A 22,858-nucleotide genomic window follows, 5' to 3' on the forward strand; every position below is an offset into this window, starting at 1 on the left:
TAGAGGCCTGATCTCTGTCTCGCGCTGCTGAAGCCCAATGCGGTATAGAAAATGAAATAGTTTGTCTTGGGGGACATCCTGAGAGCAAGGCACTTCCTCCTCTACTTCAATGTTGAAGGGGTCCATAACGGAAATTCAAAAGCGAAGATAGACAAGAGAGCACAACATCCAAACAAAGGGAAAATGGGGGAGCAAGTCATATTTATAGGACTCCTAAGGACATTGATGACATCGATTGATGTGCATCATGCGGCCGCCATGCATCATGCAGTCGCCGTGATGATTACGCCACGTGTCAGCCACCGTGGAACGGTCACGCCACAATGCAAAACTGGTGCCGCCACTCCACAAAATCACCGCTATCGCATTTTGGCACGACAGCTTCTTATCGCGTCATAACGCGATACGACAAATCCAGAGTACTCAGGAACGCCCCGTATCGTGTTGTGACGCGACACCTTTTTGTCGTGCCACAGCGCGATACTTGTGGTCAAACTAACTGGGACCTTACTTATCGCGTTTTGACGCGACAACATTTTATCTTGCCACAACGCGAACACTGCAATTCGGAACCATCAAGGTCTGCCTCCTCGCGTTATGCCGCAACATAACATTGTTGCTAGGGCAACCCGTTGGGGCGCTTCTTTCCTCGTCGTGCCACACTGCGAATAGGCAGTGCCACTCATTTCGGCACCACCAATATCACGTTGAGTCGCGATGTGCCACATGGCACGTAATCATTATGCTCGCACGCTTCCCGTCATACCTCGCAATGTCATGATTAATGCAGCCGCCTCTTCCCATGATTAAGATGTGATTATACTTATTCCGCTAATATAACCCTCCCCCCCTCCCCCCCCCCCCCCCCCCCCCCCCCCCCCCCCCTTTTTTCTCATGTTTTTCCAAAGTGTCTCGTCACTCTGCGTTTTTACCCACATCCAGATTTCCATATTTCCTCACATTCTCCTCATTCAGGTCATGGCCCGCACAAAGCAAACAGCAAGGAAGGTTTATCTTGGCCAGTCTGGTCCGCAGGGCCAGGCTAGCTCGTCTGCAGTGCAACCGTCAATATTGCAGCAGGTGATTCCGGGCAAGAGCATACCGCAGCTACGGGTAGCAATGGGAAGAAGAAGATAAGAGCAGAATAGGAGCGTTCTACTCGAACTTCGTAAGCTCTAAAAAGCACATTTCATTGGCAAGACCTAAACTGCCATTCCAGAGAGTTGTTCGCGAGATTTGCGAGCAACACAACCTGAATTTCCGATGGTCTCGAAGTGGAATGGGGTGCTTGCACGAGGCCGCCGAGGATTTGTTTTGTAGAGATTTTCTAGGGCAGCTACATTCTCTCGGCCCATGCCCATAGGACAACATTGATGCGCGAGACATCAACACACTTCGCCTTCTCAGGTTCAGGTATGACAAAACAATATCGCCTGCCGGTAATTCAGACTGAAAGATGGACAATATTCTTAGAATACCACCTATTGACAAGGTGAAAGTTCATGAAGTGTCTACACAAATTCATCGATACAGCACCCGTCTCAACACTGAGCGGGACACAATAGAAGACGATAATGAAAGATTGAAGAAGTTACGCCTTGAGATGATGGAGGAACAAATGGCAGATGCCATCAACGATGCCAATGCTGATGATATGTCATTGTTGTTTCCCTATTTCCATGTTGGCCTTCCTCTGTGGGACACATTCTGTATTTTCCCTATCACGTCCACGAGATTGCAATTTTACAGAACCGGACGAGGGAACTCACAAACTCAATCATCAATTGCTTGCTTTGGTTTGTGCTATTCTTTTTTTCACAATAAATTCTTTTAATATATTGAATTTTGTATGACACGAATTTCTTTACAGTTTTGTAGTTTCAAATTTGCCTTGGAATATGCAAAATGATGTCGCCGTCCTTGACTCGAACCTCTCGCTCATTTTGACGGCCGAGAATACATCTTTAGTAGAAGTAGTTGACTGGTTCCAGTCAGTGAACATGGAGACGACAAAATTTTTTGTTTTGGCTTATAATGAAGGGTACGCAATGTTTTCAATACTAAAATTATTTTATATTGAACTCTAATTTGTTGTGATGACATATGTTTTGCTTATGTTTATTTGTAACAGCGCTCATTGGAGTCTTGTTCTCTTACACCTTGAACGAAACCGGTAATTCAGCCCATGGATTTCATGGTGAAGTACGTAGGTAAGAGGTTTTGTATTTTGTTCGACATCGCATAGAATTTTGTTAAAAGTCGCTTATGAAATTTAATTGTATTTTGCGCAGATTTGTTCGAAAGCTTGTGTCTTCTCTTGAAGCTTTAATGCAAGAGCAGATATATGATAATCTTGCGATTATTAGTTGCAAAGTCCCTAAGTAGGACGATGCCTACTCTTGTGGATGGAGGGTTTTAATCAATGCAGAAATTTTGTTAGGGGTCATGCTTGCTGGAAGTCGTAGAAGTATAAGCATTTGACACTCGTTTACAGATTTGTATCTTACTAAGTTAGTAGCTATGTTAGTAAACATGATGTTCTTTACGCAGGTAAGAAATTTGGCAGATTATTCAAAGGCTGATGTTTCTTCGTTGAGAAACAGAATGATTGAAAACTTGATCAATTGCGCGACCATGCGTCCAGAAGGATCACGTGATGCTTTTGTCCCGCCAGCACCAAGGCCCACGCCTAGGCCTCCACCGACAAGATACCCCTTGTCTGCCATACCAACGCAAGCACGTATCAATATCTCCCCAGATGCCTCCCAACCCAAGCTCCCACCAGCTCTCGTCCTAAAGAAACAGCTCCAGAACCCTCAAACCCCCACCCAGCACTCTCCTACTCATGAAGCAGCTCCAGAGCCCCAAACCCCCACCAGCACCTCTCCTACTCATGAAGCAGCTCCAGAGCCCCAAACCCCCAAGCCACCACCTCTCCTCATTCTCAACCAACAGCCCCCCACATCACCGCACGCACAAGATTAGAAAGAGATTATGAAATGTACTTTTGACAAATTGATTACAAGCAATGGATCGAAATTTGACTTTTGTTTTGATTATGGTTTTAAGTTTACAAAATGCTGTGTACAGCTTTCCAAAAAAATGGGAGAGTGAGGATCCAATGGTGTTTGGTAATGTAGAGAGCTGCCTTTGTCGAGTAATCTTTGAGAATAGTATTTGAATCATTGTGTACAGTTAGTTCACTATTTCAAGTCTGTCGCTGGTAATATGTGCACAAAGAGTCGTATTTTCTTGTCTGTGAGGTACCTGCAATGCAACGTACGCGATAAGACATTGGATACATGAGCACGATAGAAACATTAACGTATAAAAGTAATACATGTAGTTAGTACCTTTTGCATGTTACACTTGAAAACAAATTTTGAAGGCAAATTGAGATCGGACTCATTTAACAGATCCTCTCGAACCTGTCTTAAAGTGACATTTGATCTGACCACAACAACTGTAAGAAAATAATTTGAAAACCATATCTCGATGGACATCAGGGATTAAAAGCATTGTCACTTAAATCTTGATCCATAGCTACCAGCTGACCTTTCACTCGATGCCACCTCATGTTGTAGAAAGAAACTATAAAATTCTGTGATGCTTCATCTACACTTTCACACAATTGAATGCTTGTCCACTTTGCACAAAAAGCCTTTAGATCACTGACATCCCAATTATCATCCACAAAATCAAGGCAAGTTTGAGATTTGCAGATGAACATGGTTTCTGTTTTTCTAACCTCCTCATAGTGGAAGAAATCTATAAAGACATGTAATGGCATAAATAGACTGACTTGTACTTGCCTGCTTGCAATGTTTGGTCACAAACACTTCAAAATTTCCTGATGAAGCTTGAATCTAAAACACTCAGAGGTTTTTGAAGTTCGAACTGACCACTTTGGGGAATCTTGTTGGGGAAGAGGGAAAGGTTTCAAAGTGCCAAATCCATGGACAGAGCAAGGGGCGTTGTAAAAGTAGTCATAAAAGAAAACTCCCTCTCTGCGAGGGCTCTTCTCGCACTAGTTCTGTACATAAGTTCTCCCACCGAAGCATGAAAAGCATCAAAAATACCAATTATACACTCAACTGGTTGCCAGTCTTTTAGAAGGATAAATATCTGTAAAAACAAAAGATAAGAGAATGGTCACAAGAAATAGTCAACAAAATAACTTGAAGGATCTTTAAAGACTTTTTAGCAATATAGTAGTCACACAGTTTGGTCTATGAGCAGGAAATCCCAAAGGTGACTGTTGTAGTCGTAGTTCGGAGTGCATATATGCATGCTCAATGAGACACCTCTTTCACTGTCTTTCCCGTTTGAGACAAGCGAAAATCTTTCACACTTCCTTTGTAGCTGTTGATAAATTCATTTTCGATCTGTTTTCTTCTTCTTGTTTGAAGCAGAACCCAACTACCAATGGTGACTGTGGTAGACATCCAGCGACCATGGTCTAAGTCAAAGTTGTTGAATAGTTCCACAGATTTAACAGAGGCGGATGGTCGTCATGGTCGTCTTCTTTCCATCTCTGCTTCTATTAGCTACGAAGTGACACTACGCAAAAACGATAGAAGAAAAGAGGCTCACTAGTTTACACAAGAAGTAGTAGCTTGAAAAGTGTTCATCAAAAGGTGTGCCTCATTGAATGTGAGTTATGGCACATTCGGCGTTCGTCGGCCATGGCAAGGGAATAATTTGCACAAATCGCGTCGTATCTTCTTATTCAGATCTTTTTAACAGAAAAAAACTATTTTTTGAAAACACAAAAATATGAGATAAAAATCAAATAAATTGGAGCTACCATTGTGGTGACTCAAACTCTATTGGTCGAACAGCATTCTCTCTCTAATGCCAAAAAGTCCTTTTTTGAGTCCAAACTTTTCCTAATGGTGAGTATACCCCCTCAGCAACCCCTAGCTTGCTTGGGTCGACCCTCTTTTGTAGCTCATGCTTGAAGCTCATTGGACCCCTCCAAGCCTAGCCAATCACAAGCAGGAGGCATTACAAGAAACAAGGGTAGCCTTGGGACAAGTGTCCCCTTTTCCCTTTTGAAGAGAGGACTTGATAAATGCAAAAATAAATAGAGTAATTCAAGTAATTATCCTTAGACCCCCTTTTAAGCCTAGCCAATAGGATTCAAGCACCTCATGAAGGTAGCATGGGTAGGAGCTTGACATGTGTCCTTACTGCCTCTAAGGCGTGGGTTACCTTGAGTGTGTATGTGTGTGTGTTCTCTCACTAGCCCCTACAATATTGGCTCACCCCCTCTTATTTAGGGCTCCTATTTAGGTACTCAAGCACCTTACTCATCAAGCATGACAAAGCACTTCTAGCTTGGGGTGTTCCCACAGCTTCTCAAGCAAGCATAGCAAAGAATCTCAGCACCTTAGTCATCCAGCAGGACAAGCACCTCAATCATCTAGCAAGACAAGAACCTTAATCAGCACGACAAGTACCTCAAGCATGACAAGCACCTCAAGCAGGACAAGCACCTCGAGCTGGGTCGGGTTCCCACCTCAAGCTCAGTCCTAGCTTACCTAAGGTCAAAGGACTTTTACACATATTATTATAGGTCTTTCATGAAGCTAACCCTAAGGTCTTATGCTCCATTGGTTAGCCTTGCTCTTTGGATAGATCATTTCTTTATTTGGGTCCCTTTACCATTGGCCTCGTGTTGAAATAGATCTATAAGCACAAATCTATATTTTAACCCTTGTTCCCGTTTATTCTCTCACATTGAGTGATCAGTTTAATATGAGAAAATCATTTGGTTGGGTTAGATATTAAATTTTATGACATGAAATATATTAAATCTAAATAGGTAATTACTTATAGTTTTTTGTCAAAAACATAATTATTTGGTGATACCCATGCTGTAAAATACTCTAGTGTCACTTTTTTGTTGCTCTGTCACACAAAGGAACCTTTTCTTATGAAATTATTCTCAATGGTCTTATGTACCTGTAGTGAATTTTCACCTTGTGTCCTATTAAAGCCTTAGTGCACTATGGGTGAAGGTCGTTCAACTCGATTGCTTGACAACCTGTTTCCCCTCAAACTATGTAGGTTTCTTCTTGCTCAACCATGATATACATGAACTACCAAGAATGAAACAAAAACCACTTGTGGACACTCTCATGTTAAAACAACCAGCCCAATCTGAGTTTGAAAAAGCATGTAAGTCTGGCAGCAATGATCCCCTCTTGGGATAAAACAAGCCAAGATGTAAAGTGCCACTAAGGTAGAGAGAAATCCTCTTGATAGCCTGCCAATGCTTAGACCCTAGGCTATGCATAAATCTACTGACCTGTGAAACTGCAAACATAATATCCGGCCGTCGTTTGCATACATAAATGAGGCAGCCAACATCAGTTTGGTAAAGAGTGACATCAGCACAATTGCCAGCATCATGTAGACTTAACTTCAAACCTATTCCCATGGGAGTGGCAATAGGTTTGCAATACTCAAGTCCAAACTTACATAGCAATGTCTCTATGTAACTTTTCTGACAAAGGCAATACCACCATCACACTGCTTAAACTGTATACCCAAGTAATGATGCAATAGCCCCAAATCTTTCATCTTGAAAGTAGCATTCAAATCAGCCTTAAATTCAGCAATATGTGCCTCATTAGGACAAGTGATCAGCAAATCCTCCACATAAAGTAGCATTCAAATCAATCTTAAATTCAGCAATATGTGCGTCATTAGGACCACTGATCAGTAAATCATCCACATAAAGAACAACAATGAGAAGTACATCACCCTCACGCTTTACATGTAATGTGTTTTCTGTTGGAGTGTTACGAAAGCCTCATTTGACCAAACAAGTGTCAGATTTCTCATATTAAGCACGAGGAGATTGCTTCAACCCATACAAATCCTTCTTACATCTACACAATTTGTCCTCTTGTTCTTTCTTGACAAACTGCGAGGCTGCGTTACATAAACTTCCTCAAATATGTCACCATTCAAGAAAGCAGTAACAATGTCTGATTGATGTACATCCCATCCAAAATGAGTTGCCAATGCACATAGAAAACGTACAGTAGACATGCATGCATCATGGACAGCAGGATTGTAAGTGCACTCTGCACTAAAAGCCCATTCTGCATCAACACCAGCATCACAGTCTCCTTTCACAAAAGACTCAACAATGGCTGCATTTGTAGTGGAACCAGCATTTGGAGTGGAACCACCCTCTTTCTTCTTAGCCTCTCTGGCCTTCAACTTAGGACAGTGCTTGATCAAGTGATCATTAGCTTTACAATAATGGCAACGCATCTTCTTTTTTCCCTTATCACCAGAATTTCCAAACGAATTGCTGCCAGCAGAAGCATTAGGAACAAAAGTTTTGCCACTCGAAGTAGAACCATAAGAAGTGGCTGCATTGATGTTACCACCCTTTCTTTGAGAAGCAATAAAAGCCTCTTCAATTGCATGCTGCCTAGTCCTATTTTTGTGGAATGACTCTTGCAATGTTGCATAAACCATTGAATGCATCAAGGACTATATTGTGGTCTAAGTCTCCAAGTCTAGCAATCTCTGTGTAAGAATAGTCTGGTAAGAATCTGGTAAGGCATCAAGAACAGTCAGCACAAGGGAACTATCTGAAATGACTTCATCTGCAGAAATAAGTTTCTCATTGATATCCTTGACACCAGCAAGGAAAGTGTCCATATCATCTTCCTCGTGCATAATCTTCGATTCCGACTCTTTACGCAGCAAAGCAATTTTAGCCTCATTGCGGCTTGCATAAAGACCTGTTAGAATATCCCAAGCTTGTTTTGTAGGTTTGTTGAACGAATGTGAGGAGTAATGGTGCGCTTCACAGACAACGCAATCAAGGCATGAGCTTGCGCATCCTTTACACCCCAACGAGCTTGTTCTGTTGTAGGCAAAACAACTCTAATAGCAACAGTTCTTGCAGCAAGACCTGCAACATCCTCAATATTGCCTACATCCTCAAAACTAGGACGTACATCACTGCCCTGCACAATATTCTAGGCGCCCTTTGACACAAGAACATGTTGCATCATGTAAGCCCACATAGGGTAATTGTCCCCATCAAATCTGTCCTCAGCAGCAAACATCTTGAACACATCTGTGTTGTTGTCAATCATGGTAAATGTTGCACCTGATGTGAAAACTACCCGAAAAGAGGAGAAACAAAGTGGGAACAACACATGCTATATAGCACACACCATAGAAGACTGTAAGGCACCTATTATGTAGAATACAGCACTGACAAAAAATTTGCACAAAACGACGAAATTACTTGTGCAAACCTGCCTGTAGTGGAAACGGAGGTTGGAATGAGCCCAAATCAAAAATCTAAGCAAAGCTAACTCTACGAACTCTCCCAAAATATTAGTCGACCTGCGAACGCTCACCAAACCTCAATGAAATTGGAGAGAAGTGATCAGGCGTGTGTTGGAGCTGATGGTGACTAAGCCCGAGAGGATGTAACCTGCTCTGATACCAATTGTTGGAATTAGGGCTACAGAGAAATGCACACAGCTTGGAGAAGACGAAGGAAGCTCAACGCACACAACTGAGAGTGTTTTACATAGTGTGCAATGGAAAGATAGATAGCCCTAGAGAGATGGGCGTATATACAATGGACGGGGGAAAATCTCCTAAAGAGGGAAAAAAATGCCCCGGCGGTCCTAGTGTGTTCACACACATCACTACCACATGTATATGGTAACACCTTCTATGTCAGAAACGAGCTAGAACTAAGATGTTAGTGCATCAAAAAAACCTTTTTACAGTTTGTCTAGCAAAAATTTTACAAATACCTATATTTTTTTATAATGTTCTCAGTGTATATTCTAGATGTCATGCTATATAAGACAGTAAGTGAGATTTTCAACAAGTACAACAATCCCAAAAAGGCACAAGGGAAGCAAAACCCCTTTATACCAGGTAGTAGTATTTGTAAGATACAAAGTTCGAAAAACAGATAGAAAGTACATCACTAGTGTTTTTTAGTATCAAAAGAAGGCAGGAGGTCCTACTAATTACCCAGTATCTAAGTTGTGCACAGTACTGTGGCTTGCATTCTCTAAAATCCTTGTATGCTTCTCTGGGTAGTAGTTTACTCTCATGCGAGCTGTCCTTTTAAAATGTTTGTGATCCTGAAAGAAAATATATAGACACAATTAGTCTTGTGGATTGGGCATGTAATCCTTAAATCGGAAAAGTCAGAGACTATAACATCCTCGTGAGCTGGTAACCAAAAAATCAATCTATGAAGGACCACCTAACACCAACCAACCAATCAAGGAATTACAGACTGTGGGTCCAACATAGAACTAAGATTCAAAGTAGTTTCCAAAGCCAGCGCCCTGGTTTATCCAAAAGGTATGGAAAAAAAGTTATGTATAGGACGTGTGTGTAGCTGTTTTTACTTAAATAATAAAACATAATTGAATTTTAACATTCAGAAGGCAGCTGGCTTTCAAGAAAAGGCAATGATAAGTACGAAAACAAATCAGTCTTAGAATTATCTTTGTACATAGCTTATGAGAATGAATCCTCATTCTAGTATAAACTGATAGTAGAAGTACTTCCCAAGTAGTAGGAGCAAGTGTAATCATGGATAGACATTTGCTTTAAGCCAAAAAAAATCCAAGGAAGGATAGAGTCCTCACCTGCATCATCCATCCAAACAACACATACGTTAGCCTTGGATGTGTTTTACAGGTGTTAATGGACTATTTCAATTGTTATCCATGTCCAACTTACATCTATTTTAACTTAAAACCAATGCCATAGTTTTTCAAGGTATTCCAGATTTGTTTTAAAAAAGTTTTATTTAACCCAAAAACTATATTATAAGTCTGTTTCCTATCTTTTAATTGTATCTTAAACCAAAACATATTACCAAAAGGTCACCAATCTTTCCAATCCAAGTGTCAGATTTTCTGTAGAAACTCACTATTTAATATCAAATTTTTCCAGATTTTGTTAGGCACTAATTCCTTTAGTTTTTTTTAAGTATTATGAAGCTATAAAGTAGCCAAAAAAGATCTTTTAAATGCCTCTTATCAACCCAAACTTCTATTTGACAGTAGAAGGTAACCCACTCAACCATGTTTATCTAACTCAAAAAATATATATATCCACTTGGGCTAATTAAATCATTCTTCTTAAGTTTGTATGTCCCAATTTATTTTGTATATTTATACCAATCTTTCCACCAAGTATATTGCATCAACCTATTGAACAAGGTGTCAAATCTTTCAAAAAACAAAAACCAGCACCGTACACCCATCCTTCTACATCAGAACCGATCCAAAACTAAGATGTTAGTGCATCAAAAAAACCATTTTACAATTTGTCTAGCAAACTTTTTACAAATACCCATATTTTTATAGTCCTGACAGCGTATATTCCAGATGTCATGCTATATAAGACAGTAAGCACAATTTTCAGCAAGTACAACAATCCCAAAAAGGCACAAGGGAAGCAAAACCCCATTATACCACGCAGTAGTATGCAGAGTTTTCCATGCGTAAGATACAGAGTTTGGAAAACGTACAGAAAGTACATCACTAGTGTTTTTTAGGATTAAAAGGCAGGAGGTCCTACTAATTACCCAGTATCTAAGCTATGTACAGTATTGCCAGAATCCAAGCAATATCTAAGATGTGTACAATATTGTCAGAGTTGCCGACTATAGTACAAGCATAACATATCAATCGCGAGTAATGAAACACTCCCCCACCTTGTGTGGTTCCTTCATTAGGGTAAGAAGGGTACCAAATCAAACTAAGAATATGCTGTACATTTCATCTACGGAGGGCTATGTAACAAGCTATAGTGAGTTTCAATTATGCATGTCTCAAACCAAAGTGCATAGCAATGTCAAAGAGCGGGTTAGGAATAGAACAACCCTACATAGTTTTTCCTTCAACCTAGTGCCTTTTAAGGTAAGGAACCATCCCAAGCAGTGTTAAATCAGTCAATTTGTCTTAATAATCAACGATTCCAAGTGTTTATTAGATATATACAGAGCTAAAGATAGGCATTTGTGCCATTCACCTCATTGTTGGAAATTTCTGTCAGCCAATATTATGTGGGCCCTACCAATCCCATTTTACCAAATAGTCATGAAATTATCATAGATGTTCCATAAATGTGTACAAGCAGAGGTGCTTACATCACCTTAGAACCACCATTTCAAGGAGAGATTACCATATTATGATATAAGAATAATTTTGAGTCAGTTACCGACCTGCATGGGCTGCACTATGAGCTCCATACCACCACAGCAAATAGTAATTCACACAATCCTCTCTTTCAAACTCTTACACAATCCAACACACACAAGGCTAAGTGGCAGGGAAAATGCACCCTCACCTGTTTAAATAGAAGGAGGTTGATCATGAAGAGTCATGGAGTGTAGCGAGTAGTATACTCCATCATTCCAAGCTTGAGTTGGAAGGGTGCCACTTTGCCTCCGATGGGGCTAGGAGGTGTACAAAGTTATCTACGCGCCATTAACATGGCAGGGAGGGGAGAGTGAGGCAAAGAGGCAGAGCGTGAGGCTGGCCTCATTATACGAGACCTTTTAATGCCCACGTTTAGGCTTATTAGACTTCCTCCTTAGGGGTACCATCCCACGGTGGGATTATCCAAGGGTAACAAGAGGAAAATAGACATCATAACTATTTCTATTTAGCTAGTTGCCCGGATGTTACTAACCCCAGTTATAGCATGGGTGGGTACCCATAGAAAAAAGGACCAATACGGGGTGTTTTTATAATGCCAAGTAATATGTGAGTAAACCTAGGGATTTTTTTAAAAAACAAAACATAGTTGTTAGGTAACAGAAAAAATGTTAGCTAAATAAGTACACATGTGTGTGTGTGTGTGTGTGTGTGTACCTGCCCTGTCCCAAGCACCCTACACAATGGGTCGATAGTAAGCCCATTGTGAATGGGCCTACTACCTTATTAAAGAAATAAGGTTATTGTGGTTAAAGTGTAAGCCAAGCCTATCATTTTGAGAAAGAGACTGTGTGATTTTATTAATTATGTCACTTCTTTTGAATCCATTGAGGCAAAATTTGTGTATAAGTATCTTAATATCTTCCCATGCTAAGAGGAGTATACTATCAAGTAAAGAAGACTGATGCAGATACTAAGAGAAGCTTTGTGGAGTCTATTACTGTTCTTTTTTATGAATTCAATAGGTGGGAAATTCAAAAGGTCTCTCTGCCAAGAAAACCTTTGGTCATAGTCTCCTACATGGTATATGAAGAGAAATTGAAAAGTAAAGGAATTGTACCGAAGTGGAAAAGAAGTCGTTTGATGTAGTAAGCCCTTGTCCATAGGTTGGTTCAATTTTTAAGCAGATAGATATGATTGTTCTCCTTCAAGAATGATCTATTGTTGAGGCTTAGTATGTCATCCATATATCTATACGTATGTTTGAATAGTGAAAGTTTACAATATTTACTCTTGTCACCCATGGTTTTGAGAAACCATTTTTATTCAAAGAAGGCTAAGTATATATTACACATAAGAGGTGAGCAGGAAAGCCCCATGGGAATGCCCAGGCTTTTGTTAATGCAATGTTCTCCTAAGAGAATAGTGCAGTTATCAAGTACCCATGATATATTTAAACATAGTTTCTCCTCATCGAAGTGTTAGGGATGAGATGAGTGTGTTTTTTTAATCCATCTAGGTTTTCTAGAAAGAGAAATGTAGAAGAAACCCTTCTTCCTGGCATTATTAAAGGCCGGTTTAATTACTTGAGATAAAACATCTTTTGGTCATAAATCACCTTCTAGGGGAATATTCTTATAGCATTGAGTAATATCTGTTGTGAAAAGATGGAAAATCTATTAAGGGAGGTTAAGAGTAACCTCTATGGAGTTTTTTACTAAGCAAAAAGGGTTATAGTGTATTTGAAGAAAGTTATAGCAGATTTTTTCTTGGAAGCACAGACAAATTCAAATTTTGCAAGTACAAGGTCAAGGCAAAGGGTGATATCTTCGGTAACATTAGTAAAAATAATATTCGAGGCATCAGATATCCATCTTGATTTATGTTTATGAATTTTATAGGTGGGAAAAAGTACTGGAAGTTTGGTATCCTGAAGAGAATATCCCATATTCCCTAAGTGTCTTGAAATATTATTAGTGACCTCACATAAAGATGTGTTAAATGGTGTGAACTGCTTCTCAAAAACCCAAGAGTGAGGTGCTTTCCAAGCCAGGTTTTTACATATAAGAGTGGGACAATTGGAACTTTTATCTAGCCCTACTATGAACCAATTCTTTGAAAGCTTTTGAAAATCAAGAGCCAATTGTGGTGTGATCCAAGAGCTTTCTTTAGACAACCATTTACAAGGTATGAGAAAGATTTTTTGGAAAAAACATTGTTCCACCAATTTTGCTAAGTCCAGTAGGACTATCTTCTCCAGTCGCAGAGTACTGACAAGGTCAATTAAACAGCTAAGTCGAAGAGTACTGACAAGGTCAGTTAAACAGCTAAGTAAAGCTCATAAAGCAAAATATGGGTTTTTGGGAAAGTTAGGTATGTGATTAAGCCCTTTAGCCAGGACTTTCCGAACTATGGTATCTTCAATAATACTAAGGTCACAAGTGCAGACATGTATGCCATAGGTATCAAAATCTTTACAAAACGGAATAAATTTGTCACAAGCACATTCAGGAATGGAGTTGTGTCGTAAAAAATCATTATTGTAAACCAAATTCTTAATAGGTTGTTGATAATTCCAACCAATAATTACATTATCAAGTAATTCATGGTTTCCAAATAGTAAGTCAAAACACTTACAAAAAAGTGTCTTAGGGTGTATCCAATCCAGAAGCTCATTCTGAAAAAGACAATGTTCGTAAATATAATCTTCGCAAGAAGTTTCTTTGTTGAGATGCCTCCTTCCACATGGACCCACATCAACCTGCATATTCATAAGTGATTATAAGCCAAGAAGGTGTCGGATACGGGTGTTTCTACCTCTTCCTCTAGTGTAGCTATGAGATTTTTCTCTATTTAAATTAGACGAAGAGCTAGGTGTCATAAATGAAGTAAATGAATTGGGGATGGCAAGAGAATTAGGTCTTTTTAGTGAGGGGGAGTCATCATCCTCAATACATGGCTTGAGTAGACCAGTGATAATATTAACACCTTTATAGCTAGCATAATTAGTCAGATATATCCTAGGTTCGTTAGATTTTAGTTCCTTTAGGATAACCAGCATTAGCCTACAAAAGATGTTGAAAGCAATTTGAGCAATCACTGTTTGTTTAGCTTGGCCACCTAACTAAGAACAAATAAGGGATAGATGGAAGTCCACCGGTTTTTTGGGGAAGAATAGGTCCAGATGGTTGAGGATAAACCAGATAGCATGGTCAAACCACATAATGCTAGATTCGCAAGATGCTTTATGGTCAAGAAATTTGTAAGCACATTTAACATATGGTTAAAAAACATTCCAAATAGATTCTGTGTAGAAATCTATATTACTTTTGGCAAACTCCATGTTACCTTTTGTTCAAATGTAAAGACCTATATTGAAAGAGCATTTGGAGTGGTTGATAAGGTTGAGGTTGAAGGGGGCTTTAATGAGTTCCCCTTTGTCTAAAAACTATCATCCTTTCATAATTTTGAGTCTACAATCCTCAACAATGGAGGCAGGAAGATTACCCAGATACACCCAGGTTTCACGAAGAATTGGTGCCAGAAAAGCTTTGTTAGGTAGGACCCAGAGCTGATGGTTCACACCAAAGGATTCAATTTCAATTTATCTAACTGATAGGAAAGGGAAAATCTTGGATATTTTTGGTACCGTTTCTAAAAGGTTAGATTCACTAAGGGAGCAAAGATTACTCTGAAATTCCTTGACAGCTTCGAGAGCGGTACTATCTCTACAAAAGATTCCACCAGTTTGAGGGATAGTTGGAACAGCAGGGGCACTGATGAAAGAGGGATTGAGGCCACATATTTTCGTCAAAAAGTTAGATAATCCAGCCCCACAAGAAGAGAATAGAGCAAGCTCTTACTGATATTGTACATAGAGTATAGGTAATTGGGCTATGTACTAGGAAATCATATTAACCCCATCTTTGGAGTCCTTGTCCAAGGTAGCTAGAATCTTGACCCAATCATTAAAAGACAACATGTGCAAGATAGATAGCTTTTTATTTGTGGTGAGATTCGAATCATATATTAATTGAGAAGCATCCATACTGCCAATACATCTGAGGACAAGAGAGGTTGCCACAGAGAGGGGCTCAGAAGATAGTTCCAGGCCTTTCAAGAGAGCAAGGGTCTACAATACACAAAATTGTTAGTAAGGCATTGATTACTTATGATAGTGTGTAACACAACATTTGGCCCTTCTAGCCAAAAAAAGGTCTAGTTCTAACAGCTAAGGCTTTTTTGGAGTATGGCTTTTAAAACCTAATCTGGTCTAAAATCCTTGTATGCTTCTCTCGGTCATAGTTTACTCTCATGCAAAATGTCCTTTTAAAATATTTGTGATCTTGAAAGAATATATATATATATACACACAATTAGTCTTGTGGATTGGGCCTGCAATCCTTAAACTGGTAAAGTCAAAGACTATAACATTCGAGAGCAGGTAACCAAAAAATTAGTCTATGAAGGACCACCTAACACCAGCCAACCAATTAAGGAATTACAGACTGTGGGTCCAACTTAGAACTAAGATTCAAACTAGTTTCCAAAGCCAACATCCTGGTTTATCCAAAAGGTATGGGAAAAACCTTATGTATAGGACGTGTGTGTAGCTGTTTTTACTTAAGTAATAAGACATAGTTGAACTTTAACATTCAAAAGATAGCTGGCTTTAGAGAAAAGGCAATGATAAGTATAAAAACAACTCAGTCTTAGAATTATCTTTGTACATAGCTAATGAGAATGAGGCCTCGTTCCAGTATAAACTGATAGTAGAAGTACTTTCCAAGCAGTAGGAGCAAGTGTAATCATAGACAAACATTTTCTTTAAGCCAAAAAATTTCCAAGAAAGGATAGAGTCCTCACCTGCATCCATCCAAACAACACAATACATATGATAGCCTTGGATGTGTTTTACAGGTGTCAATGGACTATATCAATTGTTATCCATGTCCAACTTACAATTATTTTAACTTAAAACCAATGTCCAGAGTTTTTCAAGGTATTCTAGATTTGTTTGTAAAAAAGTTTTATTTAACCCAAAAACTGTATTATAAGTCTAGTTCCTATCTTTTAATTATATCTTAAACCAAAACATATTACCAGAAGGTCACCAACCTTTCTAATCCAAGTGTCATATTTTCTATAGCAACTCACTATTGAATATCAGATTTTGTCAGTCGCTAATTCCTTTAGTTTTTTTTAAGTATTATGAAGCTATAAAGTAACCAAAAAAGATCTTTTAAATGCCTCGTATCAACCCAAACTTCTATTTGACAGTACAAGGTAACCGACTTGGCCATGTTTATCTGACTCAAAAAATATGTAAGTCCACTTGGGTCAATTGAATCATTCTTCTTAAGTTTGTATGTCCCAAGTTATTTTGTATATTTATACCAATCTTTCCACCAAGTATATTGCATCAACCTATTGAACGAGGTGTCAAATCTTCCAAAAAACAAAAACCGGCACAGTACCCCATCCTTTTATGTCAGAAACGAGCCAGAACTAAGATTAGTGCATCAAAAAAACCTTTTTACAGTTTGTCTAGCAAAATTTTTACAAATACCCATATTTGTTTATAGTCACGTCAGTGTGTATATTCCAGATGTCGTGCTATATAAGACAATAAGTAAGATTTTTAGCAAGTACAACAATCCCAAAAAGGCACAAGGGAAGCAAAACGCCATTATACCACGCAATAGTATGGAGAGTTTTCCACGTGTTAGATACAGAGTTCGAAAAACAGACAGAAAGTACATCACTAGTGTTTTTCAGTATTTAAAGACAGGAGGTCCTACTAATTACCCAGTATCTAAGTTGTGCACAATATTGTCAGAGTCCAAGCAATATGAAGAGTTCCCGACTATAATAGAGGCAGAACATATCAGTCGCAAGTAATGAAACACTCCCCCACCTTGTGTGGTTCCTTCATTAGGGTAAGAAGGGTACCAAATCAAACTAAGAATATGCAGTTGTTTCATCTACGCGGGGCTAGGTAACAAGCTATAGTGAGTTTCAATTATGCATGGCTCAGACCAAAGTGCATAGCAATGCCAAAAAGCGGGTTAGGAACATAACAACCCTACATAGTTTTTCCTTCAACCCAGTGCCTTTTAAGGCAAGGAACCATCCCAAGCACTGTTAAATCATCCTATTTATCTTAATTATCAACCATTCCAACTGTTTATTACATATATACATAGCTAAAGATAGGCATTTGTGCCATTCATCTCACTGTCGAAAATTTCTATCAGCCAATATTATGTGGGCCTTACCAAGCCCATTTTACCAAATATTCATGCATTTATCACAGACGTTCCATAAATGTGTACAAGCAGAGGTGCTTACATCACCTTAGAACCACCATTTCAAAGAGATATTACCATACTATAATATAAGAGTGATTTTGAGTTAGTTATCGACCTGCATGGGCTGTACTGTGAGCTCCATACCACCGCAGCAAATAGTAAGGCACACAATCCTCTCTTTCAAACTCTAACACAATCCAACACACACACACACAAGGCTAAGTGAGAGGCAAAATGCACCCTCACTTGTTTAAATAGAAGCAGGTTGATCATGAATAATCATGGCATGTAGCGAGCAGTATACTCCATCATTCCAAGCTTGAGTTGGCAGGGAGCCACTTTTATTAAGGAACCAAATAGCCGCCTCCGATGGGGCTAGGTTATGGTGTACAGAGTTGCCTACACGTCATTAACACGACAGGGAGGAGAGAGTGAGGCAAAGAGGCAGAGCGTGAGGCTGGCCTCGCTATACAAGACCTTTTAATGCCCACGTTTAGGCTTATTAGACTTCCTCCTTAGGGGCCCTGATTTGGCACACAATCTAAGCTATTGATCTTTCCTTGTCTATAGAGTTGTTGAACGATCATCGTATAGTTGAATGCTTCCGTCTCGATTGCTCTTTCCTCTACTTACTTATGTCATCTGGGAATTTCCTATTCGTCAAATATTCTACCAAATATCTACTCCATCTTAGTGTAACATATATCTGGAATAATGTGGCATGTGGAATAACTGCTCTTTCTTTGCACTAGGAACAATTGGTTATGTAAGCATGAACATCTCTTTTCATTGTAGGCCAGTAAAATCCTAACCAAGTCAATCGTCACAAAGTTTGGTCTTCGACAAAATGGATCACCACTACTGTGGTATGAGATTGATTCAAGTAGTTTGCTTGTTCCTCAGGGCTTATACATAGAAGTAGAATCACATCTTTATTTTTTGATACAATCTTTCGGCCAATAGTTGATACAAAGATAATTGTTCTATTAGTCGTGGTGTAATTGGAAGTGGGATCTATGAGTCTATTTGAGCTATGATCATCAAAGAAACAAGATCTTCAGACCATCTAGGAATCATTCCACTGAGAACAATTGACAAATCGTTTTCCAATCCTTTTGGAGGTTCCCCTGAAGTGATCCTTGGTAGGTGATCCTCTCGTTTGTTGATGGGTGGTGCCCTTCTTAACTACCACTATGAAATCAAAGTCCAGTAGGATGATGAACCATCTTACAATCCTACCTGTATTGCATGGCTTGTGACTAGATAGAGTACGGCTTGGTGGCCCACAAAAATACAAATTTATTAGCTAATAGGTAGTGTCGAAATTTCTTGACCGCATACACCATTCCAAGGTCTTCCCTTTCAGTCATGGTATAGTTCTTTTCTGTACTGTTTAGCTGCCTGCTCTAGCATAAGAGATAGGGAATTCCATTCTTCCCTCACCTGATTGAGCTAATATGCAACCAATAGCAAAATTTGAAGCATTGACATGCACATGGAAAAATTTGAAGCATTGACATCCAATCAGAAGTCTTTAATACTGGTGATGATGACAAGGCTTGCTTAAGCTTCACATTCCTCAATCCATTCAAAGTGAGTAATAAAGCCATAAATGGGTTTTGCAATGACAAAATACATGTAGATAAATCTACGGTAATAGTTGCAATGCCCCATGAATACCTGCACTTCCTTGATACTTGTTGGTATAGGCATCTCAACAATTGCTACCACTTTTTCCATATCAGTAGCAATACCATCCTTCGAGACAATATGTTTAAGGATTTTGCCTTGTGTGACCATAAATACACAATAGTCAGAATTTAAGAAAATCTTATATAAACTGTATTTCTAAAAGAGACACTTGAGGTTCTCAAAATGGTTTTCTCTTTTTGAGGAATTCACACAAAGACCATTTATGTAAACTTTGAGAAAATTCCATAAATACTCCTTGAATGCATGGCTCATTAGCCTCTGGAATGTTGCTGGTGCATTGGTTAGTCCAAAAGGCATGACTCTATATGAAAACATTTCCCATTCCGTGGCAGAAGCAAGTTTATGTTAATCTTTTGGATCTATGGCTAACTGATTGTAACAAAAAAATTCATCCAAAGCTTCTTTTCCAGCTACTCGCTCCTAAAACATGATCCGCGATTGGAAGAGAATAATTATCTTTTATGGTAGCTACATTCACCTTCTTGAGGTTTGTACACACTCTGAGTTTCCCATTCTTTTTTGGTACTACGACAGTTGGCGACACCCAATCAGTGTGTTCAATTTCATATATGAACTCAGCTTCCTTGAGTTTCTCTATCTCCTCCTTGAACTTTTTAGCAAATGTCTCATTGTAGGTGTAGGGCCTTTGTCTACTTGGTTTAGCATAATCTCTCATGGGGATAGTATGCTGACAGATTTCAAGATCTACTCCCTTGAGTTCTTTGTAAGACCAAGCAAAGACATCCCTATACACCTCTCAATGTATTGTTTGAAGTGAAAAGAAGCTTCCTTCACCTTTTCATTCTCCTTTTTCTTAAAGGCATAGATTTGGGAAATCCTATTGTGCTTGATTCCTCGTTTGGAGAATTCCTTGATAGACTCTCACAAGAGTTGATCAATATTTAGGAAATCTCGACCATTCAGTGGTTGAAACCATGTCAACGTCGTTCCTTTTTATGTCAAACCAAATCCATCATATTGCAAATAGAAATTTGCAACTTATTCCACTCTTAAGATTTGCTTAAATATGGAAACATGTGCGTATGGATCTCCTGATTCATTATACTTTTTGGGCACACACTTTGCCACTTGAGAAGGTCACATTCTTCGAATTTTTGCTACCATTCTCATCATTCTAGGCTCTCCTACTATAACATCTCTTGCCTCATATCCGCTTATAGGTGTTGTGGAGGGAGTTTGGTTAGTTACTCTCTCCTTAGGTTGAATGTCTCTCCCTTTGATTCTAGTATCAGGCACCCTCGTGTTGAAAATTGTGTCTAGAATATCACTACCTCGATGCGTGGTCATAAAACCATGAAAATCAAAGGCCCCATTGGTCTTCGCTCAGAGAGACGTGGTCGATTCTACTCTTGTTCTTGTGGACTCACTCTCGTAGTTTTTTGGCATCGTTTCATAGATAGTTGGTCTATGCGTGTTGGGGGTGACATAGTACTAGTGGAGTGGGCCTCCAAACTACGTATATCCCTCAAGCTCTTTGTGGCTCACAACAGAGTATCTCCAACCATACTTATCCAGCATGATCACCTCATTATCTCTCTCCACTTCATACGTGAACAAGTATAAGTATTTTTGCTTCGTTAAAACTCTCACATTGGGTTTATCACATTTGTAATAGGGAATTTTCTCTCCATTATTGTACTTATACAAATCCACATGTGTGTTATCCGTGCTAGTCACATTCACTCGCCTAAGCTTTGTATTAGGAATGTCCAACTTTGGCAGTTTCTTTTCAGGCTTGACATCAACCTTTTCCTTCATGCCTGTCAATCCCTCCTTGTTAAAGAGATTGTGTACAACTAAGTACATTTTTCCTTCCTCATTGAAGTATTGATCGCCATTATAATCTATGGGTATTATGAGCTTGAGCTCACTAGGTCTCTCAATTTTCAGACAGTAACGATCCATACCATCTTTGTAGATTTTAGCACCTTGTTCAATGGTATTGTAGGTGCAAAGGTTTCATATTTGGTGTTGTTTATGATGGTCTCACTCCCATTGTGGTTTCCTCCTTGAAACTCACACTTTTGGATCCCTCTGCCATATAGGTTTAAGATCTCTCTGATGAAGTAAAGGAAAGTCCTCCAAAATTGGCTCTAACGTTAGCAACGTTCCTTGATTGACATTCCCTTCTGTCAAAATATGATTTGAATGGTCTCTAACAACTGGATTTATATTCTAATATAGCTTGCCTAATCGCAAAATACATCAAGAAAATTACGCTTGCAAAACCCTGGTCTATTACCTTTTATGGTGCAACCAACCTTCCACTCAATAGCAATGTTAGTTGCAAACTGTGATTTCCACAACTTGTACAAAAATTACTTGGTGGCTATAAGTCTTCAATTGCTCTCTTAGTCAAAATTTGAATCAAGTCTCCCATGAGTCCAACCCTAGGTCTGTTTGGCGATTTTTGGCCTTGAATAAGTTTTGCCCTGTTTTGATCTTGAAGTTTTTTTTGTACCCTTGCTTTTGTATATTTTGTTTGTATAGGTCTCGGCTACAAGTTTGTATGGTCTTTGCCCAAAAAATCAAAAGGGGGACATGGATTGCGATCCATGTTCCATCAAATTTGGGTCCCAAATTTGGCTTGGTGATTACTTGCAATCTAAGGACTCTACCCCACCACTTATTTTTGGATTTGGAAAATCTTTTGGTGATCAAAAGCAATTTTTTGTATTTGCCTTGCGGCTTTTTTATTTTGCAGATGGTATTTTGGTGATTTGGTCAAGTTTTGTTTGTTATTTGCTATGATGTCCTTTACAAAAGCTGTTACAAATGTTGTCAGCTAATCACTGCTCAAATCTCAATTTCAGATGATCGAGGGGGACATGGATCACGATCCATGTTTGACTACTTTTGAACATGAAATTTGGTCAGTTGTATGCTTGCACCCTGTAGAGGTCACTTTTCACTTAATTTTGGATTTGAATATCGAAAAGTCAAAAAGGCCCAAATTTTGGTCAAATTCCAAGGACTTTGAAGGTTTTTTCCAATTTCTTGATTTGAATGATTTTTCAATGTCAATCCTTCACCAAAGGTGTATATACAATGATCTAGAACCCCACTATACCCAATGGCATCAATTTTCGATCAAAATGTCACAAGGGATCATGGATCGCGATCCATGTTCCTGTACCAATTGGCCACATTTTTGGGTTTTTTTATCACCGTTTTGCACTTATTTTTGGGTTTAAGTTAGCTTTTGTGTTCTGATAATCAAATTTTCAAAAATTTAGAGTTTATGGTCTTTTCTACCAAAATATGGTTCTGACAGCTTAATTTGATGGTTTAGATGTTATTTAACCTACTCTTAAGTATTGAAATGATGGAACCGTACTTTCAACGCATTGAAAAAAATACAAAATGAAATGCTTTCGTATCTCACTCACAACTCCCAATACCTCTCAAGAGTAGATCTAGCAAGTCATGGACTTCTAGCCTCTACCAAGTACTAAACCCTGTGTCTAGTTGCCCGATTGCTAAAGTATAAACGGACTGGAAATCAAAATCAAAGGTCTCTAAAGTAAAAGCTACAACTAGGTCACTCACCACCTAAGGATCACTATCCCTGGCAACGGCGCAAATGTTAGCAGGTCGTCATGATGGACGTCTTTAGCATAGCTATCTGGG

The 22,858-nt window shown here is 39.0% G+C and overlaps 1 pseudogene; it reads left to right on the forward strand.

Annotated features, from left to right (window-relative positions):
* The first annotated feature begins 978 nt into the window (after window positions 1–978).
* The window catches only part of LOC147417025 (L-type lectin-domain containing receptor kinase IV.1-like), a 32,882-nt pseudogene continuing 11,002 nt past the window's right edge, over window positions 979–22,858 (forward strand).

This window comes from Adiantum capillus-veneris, unplaced genomic scaffold (genome assembly GCF_014529385.1).
Source record: "Adiantum capillus-veneris isolate H3 unplaced genomic scaffold, ASM1452938v2 Hic_scaffold_33, whole genome shotgun sequence".
NCBI lineage: Eukaryota > Viridiplantae > Streptophyta > Polypodiopsida > Polypodiales > Pteridaceae > Adiantum > Adiantum capillus-veneris.